At 40.6% G+C, this 12,515-nt stretch overlaps 1 pseudogene; it reads right to left on the bottom strand.

Annotated features, from left to right (window-relative positions):
* Positions 1 to 4,706: 4,706 nt before the first annotated feature.
* Positions 4,707 to 5,647, bottom strand: Gm13735 (predicted gene 13735; annotated as a pseudogene).

The following is a 12,515-nucleotide window of genomic DNA, read 5'->3' as shown; positions in this document are numbered from 1 at the left end:
AAAGGTAACCCCAAACTTCCAGGCTCTAAGCAGTGGGTAGAAAAGATTTGGATGTAATGGCTCCTCCTTTCACAGAACAGAATTCATGTTCTAGGTTGACAACTTCATATGCCAAACTGGCGCTGCCTCCAGGGGAGAAATTTAAGGATACATAATCCATCCATTCTGAAGTATACAGGTACTAGAATCCTGTCCACAGAAAATTATGAACCAAATACAAGTGTTTCCATTTCTCCTTGACAGCTAAGTTTGAGCTGCTTCATGTCAACATGGGATCATTGGAAAAAGGAAATAGGGCATTAGCATTGGGGAAGCCATGGGAGGCGGGGTGGGGCTCTGGGTCCAAAAAGGCAACACTAGCAAGATCTACATTGTGTATAAATCTAATGTCTTTTGATTTGTGGGCATAACGCCCACCAGATCATTCCTTAAGTAGTTCAGGGGAGCTCCTGCACCCCATATGCTAACTGCCTCTGAAATTCAAGTGGGATTACATAGGTAAGTTTAATATAACTTATCAAAACTAAAAGGATAGAAACTAGAGAGATATCTCAGTGGTTAAGAGTGCAGGTTGTACTCTAGAACAGAAGGAAACAACTTAACCAAAAAGGTATAGAAAGCAAGAAATAATCAATCTCAGGGCTGAAACCAACTTACTAGAAACTAAAAGAACTATACAAGAAATCAACCAAACCAGGAGCTTGTTCTTTGAGAAAATCAACAAGATAGATAAACACTTAGCCAGACTAACTGCAGGGCACAGGGACAGTATCCTAATTAACCTAATTAAAAAAATCAGAAAAGAAAATGAAGATATAACAACAGAATCTGAGAAAATCCAAAAAATCATCAGAGCCAATTTCAAAAGACTATACACAACAAAACTGGAAAACATGGATGAAATGGATAATTATCTAGATAGACACCAGGTACCAAAGTTAAAACAGGATCAGATTAGCGAGATAAATTTTCCCATATACCCTAAAGAAATAGAAGTAGTCATTAACAGTCTCCCACCCCCCCCCCAAAAAAAAAAAAAAACAAAAGCCATGGACCTGTTGTGTTTAGTGCAGAGTTCTATCAGAACTTCAAGGAAGACCTAATACCAATATTCCTCAAACTTTTCCACAAAATACAAACAGAAGGTACTCTACAAATTTGTTCTATGAAGCCACAATTACTCTGATACCTAATGCACACAAAGACCCAACAAAGAAAGAGAACTTCAGACCAATTTCCCTTATGAATATCAATGCAAAAGTACTCAATAAAATTCTTGAAAACTGAATCCATGAACACATCAAAACAGTGATCCATCATGATCAAGAAGGCTTCATCCCAGGGATGCAAGGATGATTCAATATATGGAAATCCATCAACATAATCTACTATATAAACAAACTCAAAAACAAAAAACACATGATCATCTCATCAGATGCTGAGAAAGCATTTGACAAAGTCCAACACCCTTCATGCTAAAAGTCTTGGAAAGATCAGGAATTCAAGGCCAATACCTAAATATAATAAAAGAAATATACAGCAAACCACTAGCCAACATCAAACTAAATATTGAGAAAATGAAAGCAGTCCCACTAAAATCAAGGACTAGACAAGGCTGCCCACTCTCTCCAAACCAATTCAATGTAACACTTGAAGTCCTAGCCAGAGCAAATAGACAGCAAAGGAAGATCAAAGGAATACAAATTGGAAAGGAAGAAATCAAAATATCAGTATTTGCAGGTGTTATGATAATATATATGTGACCCCAAAAATTCCACCAGAGAACTCCTAAACCTGATAAATAACTTCAGTGATGTAGCTGGATATAAAATTAACTCAAACAAATCAGTGGCCTTTCTCTACACAAAGGATAAACAGGCTGAAAAAGAAATTAGGGAAACAACAACCTTTAATATAGTCACAAATAATATAAAATACCTTGACGTGACTCTAACTAAGAAAGTGAAAGATCTGTATGAGAAGAACTTCAAGTCTCTGAAGACAGAAATCAAAGAAGATCTCAGACTATGGAAAGATCTCCCATGCTCATGGATTGGCAGGATTAATATAGTCAAAATGGCTATCTTGTCGAAAACAATCTTCAGCTTCTCTATTGTAGTAGTAAGTAAGCCAGCAGCCTACATGAACCGGGTATTTCTGGAAGGCAGGCTGGGGCTGAAAGAGAGACTAGATGGCGAGAAAAGAATGAAGGCAAGACATGTATTCTCTGATCAAGGCCCACGAGTTTACTAAAAGAATGTGCTTATAAAGGGGGAAGGGGCAGGCCCATTTCCTGCCAATCCATTCTTGGTGTCTGGAGCCAGCCTGTAGGTGACGTGCAGGATAGGATTTGTCTCTGGAATGTTTCAAGGGTCTCTCAGCAGGTAGCAGAGTCTCAGAGAAGAGCAGTGGTAGTTGGCATAACAATATAGTCATCTAAGTCGGAAGGCTTAGATGATCTCATATTCAGTGATCTCATATGCAGTGGCAGCAAAGTCTGAATCAGCCAGCTTCAAGGCTGAGGGAGGCTACAATTTCCCCCCTGATTATATAATAAAAATAGCTGGAACAAGACATAAAATTTATTTATGCTCCATAGTCCTGCCTGGGAGTTATGGTGGCTAGTGGCTGTGCCTGGCTTGGGGACTCAGATTTTCCAGAGCCATTCTTATCTGTCAAGGAGCATGCATGCAGCTTGTTTGTGTTTATTTTACACAAACATGGATCTGTGGTGTATTATTAACAAACCACGGCCTCTTGGCATGTACCTCTGTCTTAGATTTATATAGCTCTGAAATCTGGTTGCCTGTCATTGACTGTCCGGCCCTCATAGCACACCTTATTCCCAAATCAAGCCAAAGCCACAATATATACTTAATATGCTTCTTCATATTGATGAATTTCTGCCACCTGCACTTGCTGGAGGCGAGGCTGCGCGCTTGCTGAAATCAGGCTTTGAGGAAGACTGACCTGCTTGAAAAACAAAGTCTAGATAGCTGAAAAACAACAGGATAAAAGCTTCTTTGGTGAATTCCAAGTTCAGTTGCAAATTAGCAATGATCAAACTCAGACTCTGACCTCCTGGTGTGGGGGAGGTGACTTTGAGAATCAGCAGATAAGCCAAAAATTTCTCTGAGAGTGGACGCTGTGCTCCAAATTAACTTTTTTTTTTTGGCTAAAAAGGATTTTTAGCCATCAAGCAGGTTAGAATCATACTTACTAGAAGATTCAGGATCTGTGTCCACTTGATGATCCAGTCTTTCAGGTAGCCATAGCACTCCATCTTCTTTTTGTGAAAAAAAAAAAAAACACATATAGAACCTCTTCCCCAGATTATAACGGGGTCTGGACCATTCCACATATTAATTAATGGGTCCCACCATTTAACCATGGCATAAGAACTGGAAGTAACTGGATGCCAGTGGCGATCCACTGAAGACTGACCTTTAATATCAGTTTGCAAAAAAATTAAGTTATGAAAACCATAAAGCTTTTTTTTTTAAGTAATTAAGGGTAGTTAAACTATTTAAAGAATACAAAGTCCAAAGAGCTTGAGGTAAGGTCTTCAGAAAGGCGTCCCAGGGCAAAGAGTGGCCCAGAGGGAAACTTTAGAGTTTGAAAGACAGAGGGAACACATGACATCAGAGTGCAGGCTGAAATTTCACTTAGAAGATAATATTTCTGAAGGTATTTGTAAGAGCAACGATAGCACCCACACAGTGGGGTTGTGGGGGAAGAAACTGCCTGTAAAAATGTGAATCTTTACATTAAATGAGACAAGTGCTGAACGTAACTATGTTAACTAGGATAGTATGTCTACTATGGATATCAGATGGTTAAAGGTGGTCCTAAAGAAAACAAAAACAGCATTGACCTCAGTCTACCCAGCCCAGAGTTCGTCTGTCTGTCCTGTGCACTATGAAGAGTGAGGCGTGAGGTATTTATCATTATTAAATGCTGCATCAAACTAGATGATTTCACCACGTAGTTTATTCCACTATAAAAGACATCTATGTTTTTACTTATGGACAAGCTTTAAAAGGATGTCATTTTAGTTTTCAACACATACAAACAGTTATCAAAATCTCAAATAAAAATGCTGCCATGGCTCAGACCTTGGCTGCTATATGGCGTGCACAAGTCCTCAGATCCTCGAAGACACCGAGACACACAGAGCTTTTCTTCCTGTGATCCAGGCCTTCATGCATGGGATGCCACTACGTGGACAAAGGGTGGCAAGAGGGTGGTTGGCTGCTCTAGAGCTAACAATGCAGGTAAAGGTTAGCTGGCTTAGCATGGAATCCAACCAAAAGCCGGGCTGCTTCAGGGCCTCTTTCAAAAGGCTTCATGGAGTCTCTCCTTTTGTAGATCATGATATGAGCTTTTTAAAAATTCATTTTGTTTAAAAGAACTGATTATCCACAGGCTTCATGATAAACAGAGGCTGAGTTTTAATAGCTCTTCAGCTATCTGAGATTAATGCCTGATTACCCTGCCTTTTCCTTACTCTAAGTTTGATTTTGTTTCTAGGGCCAAGAAGCTCAGGTAGGGTTCATATCCCTATCCTTAAATGTCTGTTCAACACAGAGTGAACAAACTACAACAGGAGAATGAAGTCTCCATTGTCTCTCAAGTCAACCTGGTCAACTCAAGATAATCGCATGCATGGTTTCTGCTGCTGTTAGAAACTGTATTCTTTCCAAATATAGGAATATTTGTTCTACCAGGGAGGCTCTACCCCACTTTTTATTAAGTATTTGCTTAAATACATGTCTTCTGACCCTTTTGTTCAAGTATAGTTTTTAGTTTTAAAGAGGAGACTGCATCATGAACCCAATTTGAGAGATGGTGTTGACTAGGCCTAGTGAGCTCTCCGCCCTGCATTGTTAGGTCATGTTGGGTTCTATGATGGGAAGGAGAGTTTGGCACTGGTACTGGAGTAATCCTCCTCACTCCCAACACTCTGCAGGCTGTTGTGGTCATCAAGGTCACTGATGCTGGTGGTACTGACACTGTCTGCTTCTCCATGGGAGAACTCTGGGCTTTCCACATCCACTTCAATCTCCTCTCACTCTGAATCCGAGCGATCTGAAGAGATGGTTGATCTAATGCTGTCCATTCGTATCCATTCCATCTCCTGAGGCACTTGCATCTAGCTGCTGCTTTAAAAATCTCTGCTCTCGTTCCAAGTTCTTGAGCTGGTGCTGGCTCTCTGCTTCTTCACGTTTCTTGATGTGTGCTTTGGCTTTGTTGGGCAAACCGAGTCTTGTGTGCCTGGTGCAGTCTGGGCCCAGCGGGATCAGAGCTTTCAAGCGTTTTAAACACAGGCGCAGGTGAGCTTGGCGGTTCTTTTTGAACTCATTGTGTGTAGATCTGTTGGCAGTGCTGGTGTTGCTGCTCCCACTGCTATGTTTCTGTGCCGGCTCAACCTCTGTGGGGGGCTTCAAGTGCTGTAGCCAGGGGTTCGGCATGGAGGGGAAACATGAGACATAGCCATGTTCACACTCTCGCTACCTGAGCTCCAAAAATTCCACGGTCTCCAGCAGGCACTGCACATTGATCATCTGCACCTGCTCCATGGGCTCTGGGCTCCGCACTCCGCACCACAGACGGCTACAGTCCATCGACGACTCCTAACATGTGCAGCCCATGCACACCATTTGGCAAAAAAATTTAAAACGAACAAGACAAAAGCAAGATGTACTTTTGGTGACTTTTGGGGGGTATAACTGCCCCTGTTTTGTTTTTGAAAGCCAATTTTTCAGAGTGCGAAGAGCACATTCAACAATTCCTTGTCCCATGGGGTTATAAGGAATTCCAGTTTTATGTTTGATACCAAATTCCTTACAAAATGAAGTAAAATTGTTGCCAGTATAGGATAGCCCATTATCTGTCTTAATGAGTTTAGGCAATCCCATAGCATTAAAGGCTTGTAAACAATGATCAGTTACATTTCTAGAGGCCTCTCTCATCTATAGGGAAGCAAAAAGAAATCCTGAACAAGTGTCAATACAAACATGTATATATTTTAATTTTCCAAATTCCACATAATGAGTTACATCCATTTACCAAATATAATTAGGCATAAGACCTCATGGGTTAACTCCTAAATGGGGCACTGGAGATAATGTAATACATTTAGAACATCGTTTTACAATCCTTCTTGCCTGTTCTTTAGTGATCTTGTGTTGGAGCCTTAAGGTATGGGTAGAGAGATGAAATTTATCATAATCACGTCTAGCCAAAGCAACAGGATCTGAAATTAAGGCCTCTCCTGTCGATGCAATTGTTGCCTGCAGCTAAAGGTCCAAGAAGACCAGAATGAGCTCGTATATGACCAATATAAAATGGATGTTTTCAGGCAAGAATGATGTTTTGCAATTGTAAAAACAGAGATCCTGCTGGTGTAGTAGAGTTAAATGTACCACAGGTCTTCAATAAGGGAATTGATTGTGCAATATATAAACTATCAGTAAAAATATTAAAAGCATCATTTACAGACTGAAAGACATTCAGTACTGCTGTCAGTTCTGCTAACTGAGCTGAGAGGGCAGGAGTCCCTATGACTACTTGTTGATTGTTCATAAGATATCCAGCTCGCCCTTTAGAGGAGCCATCAGTAAAAAAATCAATAGAGCATTATATAAAGACTGTAAGGAAGTCATTTTAGGAAATATTCCCTCATGTACATTTAAAAATTTTATCAACCTATCTTGAGGATAATGATTATGTATAGTTCCTGTAAATCCTATTTGAGCAAGCAATCAATCCATACTGTGCTGCTTCAGCCAAGAATCTTGGTCTATGCTATAAGGCTGAACAATGATATCTGGCTCTTTGCCAAAATAATTAGTGCCTGCTTCCTTCCAAGTATGATCATCTGAGCTACTGCTTCATAATATGGCAGGATACTACGTTTAGGAGAAATCCTCAAATGTATCCACACTAGAGGAGCGTTTTGCCACAACAATCCTGTAGGCATATGAATTATATTAAAAATTAACAAATGTAAAGGCAAAGAGTAATCTATATAAGTGACAAATTGTTCTTCAATAGCTCTTTACACTTGTTGTAAGGCCATCAATCCTTCTGAGGTTAAAGATCTAGGGGAGGTAGGATGAGAACTCCCTTTAAGAATATCAAATAAAAGTTTCAATTCCCGTGTATTAAGCTTTAGATAGGGGCGAAGTCAATATCACCTAACAATTTTTGAAAATAATTTAAGGTTTTTAAGCTGGCCCTGCTAATAACTATCTTCTGAGGAAAAACATCTTGATCAGTGAGTCTAAAACCCAAATAATTATAAGGATCCTGATTTTGTATCTTCTCAGAAGCTATTTTTAGTCCTTTATCAGCTAAGGCCTTTTGTAATTCTCTATAACACAAAAGCAAATCCTGGGGGTCTTTTCCCACCATCAAGACATGATCTGTGTAATGGATGATGGAGATCATAGGTCATTGCTATCTCACAGGCTGAATGGCTTGTGCCACAAAATTTTGACATAAGGTAGGACTATTAGCCATGCCCTGTGGGAAAACTGTCCATTGATATCTCTTCATCAGTTCTTTAAAATTTATTGAAGGAACACTAAAAGCAAATCTTTCAAAATCCTCAGGATGTAAAGGAATAGTAAAGAAACAGTCCTTCAGATCTACCACAATTTTATAATATCCTTTAGGAATGGCCACCAGAGACAGAAGCCCAGGTTTTAAAGTTCCCATAGATTTCATGGTTTCATTAACCTTTCTTAGATCTTGTAACAATCTCGATTTACCAGATTTTTTTTTTTGATAACAAAAATTGGAGTATTCCAAGGAGACTGAGATTCTACTAAATGTCCTGCCTCTAATTACTCCTGCACTAGTGAAGAGGGGGCTTCTATTTTCTCTTTAGGTAAAGGCCACACACCAGAATATCATTAAGCCATTGAGTTTTATCAGCATGGGATGCAGGAAAGACAGTGGCCATTACTGAAAATACCCCAAACCTCTTGTGTTAGAGTGAGGTTTAGGACCTTCAAAAGTGTTAATACCTCGTCCTTTCTTTCCTAACCCATGACCAGGCAAAAATTCTTCTCTGAGCATCTGCTTGGTCACCGCCTCATTAGGACTCCATATTATAATGCCCATCTGTGACAAGAGATCTCTCCCCATAGGGTAACAGACAAATTTGACGTAGCATATGGCTGAATTTGTTCTGATTTGCCTTCCTCATCTCTCCAGGTTAGCAATTTGGAGCTTTGTTTTGGGTTATTGGCATAACCAATTTCTTGAAGGTGAGTTAGCATATCAGACAAAGGCCAAGCTGAAGGCCAGTCCTGTCCTCTAATAATTGTTACATCAGCTCCAGTATCTATTAATCCTTCAAAGATTTTCCTTCAAATGTCAATTTAAGGTTAGGTCTCTGATTAGTAATAGATTGAACCCAATGCACACCAGCGGAGTCAAAGCCACCTTGTCCTCTCTCATTCTTAACAAATCTGGATGGTAGCAGATGGAAAGAAGTTAAGACAAGTTGAGCAATTCTCTGGTGGGCAGGTACAGTTATAACACCATGAGGCAAAGCAGCCATGATTTTAATTTCTCCCTCATAGTCATTATCTATAACACCTGGAAAAATCTGCCGACCTTTTACAATAGAACCGCTTTGTCCTAAAAGAAATCCACAAGTTTCTGCAAGTAGAGGTCCAAAAACTCCTCTAGGCAGAGTTTGAACTCCCATTTCTGGGGTCAATACTGTGTGGGTGGTAGAACAGAGGTCCAATCCTGCATGTCTTGGGGTTGCTCTGACAAGTTGGCTGGGCAACAGCTTCATGGCCCCATAAGCTGCTTGCTGTGGGTATTTCGGGGCCTGGAGGTTTCCTGGCAACGGACAGCCCAGAATGTTTGATTTGGATTTACACACCCTAGCCCAATGGTTGCCCTTCCTGCACTGAGGACAAACTCCTGGAACATGGCCGGCTTGCCCACTCTCGGCACCTTTATTCTTAGGACAATCACTTTTAAAATAACCCAAACTTCTACACTCAAAACACATTATTCCCTCATTTCTGTGAAAGCATTGCTTGTACAGTGGTTCCTTGCAAAACGGAGGTGAAAGCCTAACTCTGATTAGATGATGGCCCAATCTCTGCATTAAGATGCATATATCCCGCTAGATCTGTCTGTCCTTTGTGTGGTTGAATAATGGTGTGACACATTGCATTAGCCTTCTCATAAGCCAATTGCATAATGAAAGGACGTCCCATGTCAGAAGTTCTGGTAAAGGTCATCAGGACCCTGCCGAATGCTGGCTAAACTTCCACCAAGATCCCCTTTAGCTGGCAACGGTTTCCAAACACAGCGAGCAGCCATGGCAACCTGCGCATACACTCCAAAAGGAAAACCAATCTGATTAGCATTGCCTTCATATCAACCTTCTCCAAAAAGCATGTTAACATCCCAGTCTGGATTTCCAGTCTTAGCATTTAAAGCAGCAGTTTTCTTACCGGTTTCTCACCATTCAGAATCCCAAAGTAAGAAATCTCCTCCTGTTAGAGTGACCTTTCATAGAGTCTTCCAATCTTGGGGGGTTAAGTGTGACTCCATGACAGTATCCAATAATGATTGTGTAAAGGGAGCTGTAGGGCCATATTATGCAACAACTGTTTTTAGCTCCTTTATCACCTTGAAATTCAAAGTCTGGTATTTGTCTGATTCTATTATTTTTCTGGTCAATTATCTCAACTACAGGAAAGGCTAGCACATCAGACATATCCTGTCCCCTCCCTAGAGCCTAACTCACAGCTCTTTCTAGTGGCAATTGGTACATTTCAGAAGAGTTGCTCTTCCCTGTATCTGACACCCTTTTTAGCTCCCTATGCTCATTAGTCAATTTCTGCAACTTAATTTCAAACTCTAACTTAGTTGCATGTCCATTTGAGTAGCATCTCCTATAGTGGAGGCCATAGGTGGAGCAGGAGACTTGCAAGGAGGCCAATATTCATCAAAATATTTGGCAACTCCTCTTTCTGAATGATCTTCCTTGTCTAAAGTTAGCTCATCATCAGAGTCTCTATATCTTTCTAATTTAGGGTTGAGAGGGACCCTTTCTGAGAAAGCCCTCTCTGACAAGCACTCTTCCTGAGATTCTTCAAGCTCTGCCTGGGTACTATCTGACCCCTGCGTGATTGCCTTTTTAATATCATCTTTTACGAGCACCCAGAGGCAAAAGATAAATTTATCTGCCTAGGTGTTTATCAAATCTTCTCCAACTCTCTCCCAGGTTCTGTTATCTAAAGTTTTTTCTTCCCTGAACCATGGGCAACAAGAATCTATCTTATCTGAAAAATTTTCTACCAATTGCTCTTCAAACCCTACTCCGCTCACCTGAAGCAAATCTTGAAAGCTGCAGACAACCGCCTGTTTGGGAGATTCTAGTTCCATATTTCCCTGTCAAACCCTAAGTGGAATCAGCGTTGGGTGAGCACTGTAACAACTTAGCCTGTATCCTATCACACCTCCAGCAACACTTTAAAAAATGAAGTTTAAAACCAGCACGGGCATAAATGCCTGTTGCTCATTGTGCCCAATATGATCTTCTGATTCTTCCCTTCTTATGGAGCTCCACACAAGACAGCAGATCCTCAGTGTTTTCCCGCCATTTCCAGGCCCCTGGTTCAGGCGCCAATCTGTAGTAGTAGTAAGCCGGCCCACGGTCTACATGAACCTGGTATTTCTGGAAGGCAGGCTGGGGCTGAAAGAGAGAGAGACTAGACACCAAGAAAAGAATGAAGCCAAGACAAGTTTTCTCTGATCAAGCCCCTAAGTTGACTAAGAGAATGTGCTTATAAAGGGGGTGAGGCCCATCCCTCTCCAATCCATTCTTGGTGCCTGTAGGTGACAGGCAGGATAGGATCTGTCTCTAGAATGCCCCAAGGGTCTCTCAGCAGGTACCAGAGTCTCAGAGAAGAGCAGTGGTAGTTGACATAACAATATAGCCATCTAAGTAGAAAGCCTACACCCTAGGTGATCTCATATTCAGTGGCAGCAAATTCTGAATCAGCCTGCTTCAAGGCTGAGGGAGGCTACAAGATTCAATGCAATCAGCATCAAAATTCCAACTCAATTTCACAGAGTTACAAAGGGCAATTTGCAAATTCATCTGAAATAACAAAAATCCTCAGATAGCAAAAAGTATTCTTAACAATAAAAGAACCTCTAGTGGAATCACCATCCCCAACCTAAAGCTGTACTACAGAGCAGTTGTGATAAAAACTGTCTGGTAATGGTAGAGTGACAGGCAGATCAATTAAACAGAGTTCAAGACCCAGAAATGAACTCACACAGCTATTGCCACTTGATCATTGACAAAGGATCTAAAACCATCCAGTGGAAAGAAGACAGCATGTTCAACAAATGGTGCTGGCTCAACTGACAGTTAGCATGTAGAAGAATATGAATTGAAAAATTCTTTTCTCCCTGTACACAGCTCAAGTCTAAGTGGATCAAAGAACTCCACATAAAACAAGAGTCACTGAAACTTGTAGAAGAGAAAATGGGGAAGAACCTTGACGATATGGACACAATGGAAAAATTCCTTAACAGAACAGCAATGGCTTGTGCTGTAAGAACAAGAATGAACAAATGAGACCTCAAAAAATTGCAAAGATTCTGTAAGTCAAAAGACACTGTCAATAAGAACAAAAGGCAACCAAAAGTTAGGGAAAAGATCTTCACCAATCCTAAATCTGATAGATGGCTAATATCCAATATATATAAAGAACTCAAGAACTTGGATTCCAGGAAACCAAAAAACCTTATTAAAAAATGGGGTACAGAGCCAAACAAAGAACTCAACTGAGGAGTGCCAAATGGCTGAGAAGCACCTATAAAAAAATGTTTAACATCCTTAATCATCAAATCAAATCATCCCTGAGATTCCACCTTCCTCCAGGCAGAATAGCTAAGATCAATAACTCAGGTGATTCAGCAGAAGCTGACAAGGATGTGGAGAAAGAGGAACACCCCTCCATTGCTGGTGGGACTGCAAGTTGGTGCAACCACTCTGGAAATCAATTTGCCGTTTCCTCCAAAAATGGGACAGAGTTCTACCAGAAGATGCAGTAATACCACTCCTGGGCATATACCCAGAAGATTCTCCAACATGTAATGAGGATACATGCTCCCGTATGTTCATAGCAGTCTTATTTATAATAGCCAGAAGCTGGAAAGAAACCATATGTCCCTCAACAGAGAAATGGATACAGAAAATGTGGTACATTTATACAATGGAGTATTAATAAACTATTAAACAATGGATTTATGAAATTCTTAGACAAAGGGATGGATCTGGAATATATCATCCTGAGAGAGGTAACCCAATCACAAAGGAGGACACATGATATGCACTCACTGATATGCTGACATTAGCCAAGAAACTTAGAATACCCATGATACAATTTACAAAACGCATGAAACCCAAGAAGGAAGACCAACGAGTGGATACTTTGTTACTTCTGAGAATGGGGAACAAA

This window comes from Mus musculus, chromosome 2 (assembly GCF_000001635.26).
Source record: "Mus musculus strain C57BL/6J chromosome 2, GRCm38.p6 C57BL/6J".
Classification (NCBI taxonomy): Eukaryota; Metazoa; Chordata; class Mammalia; order Rodentia; family Muridae; genus Mus; species Mus musculus.
This window is presented reverse-complemented; position numbering and strand designations above follow the sequence as displayed.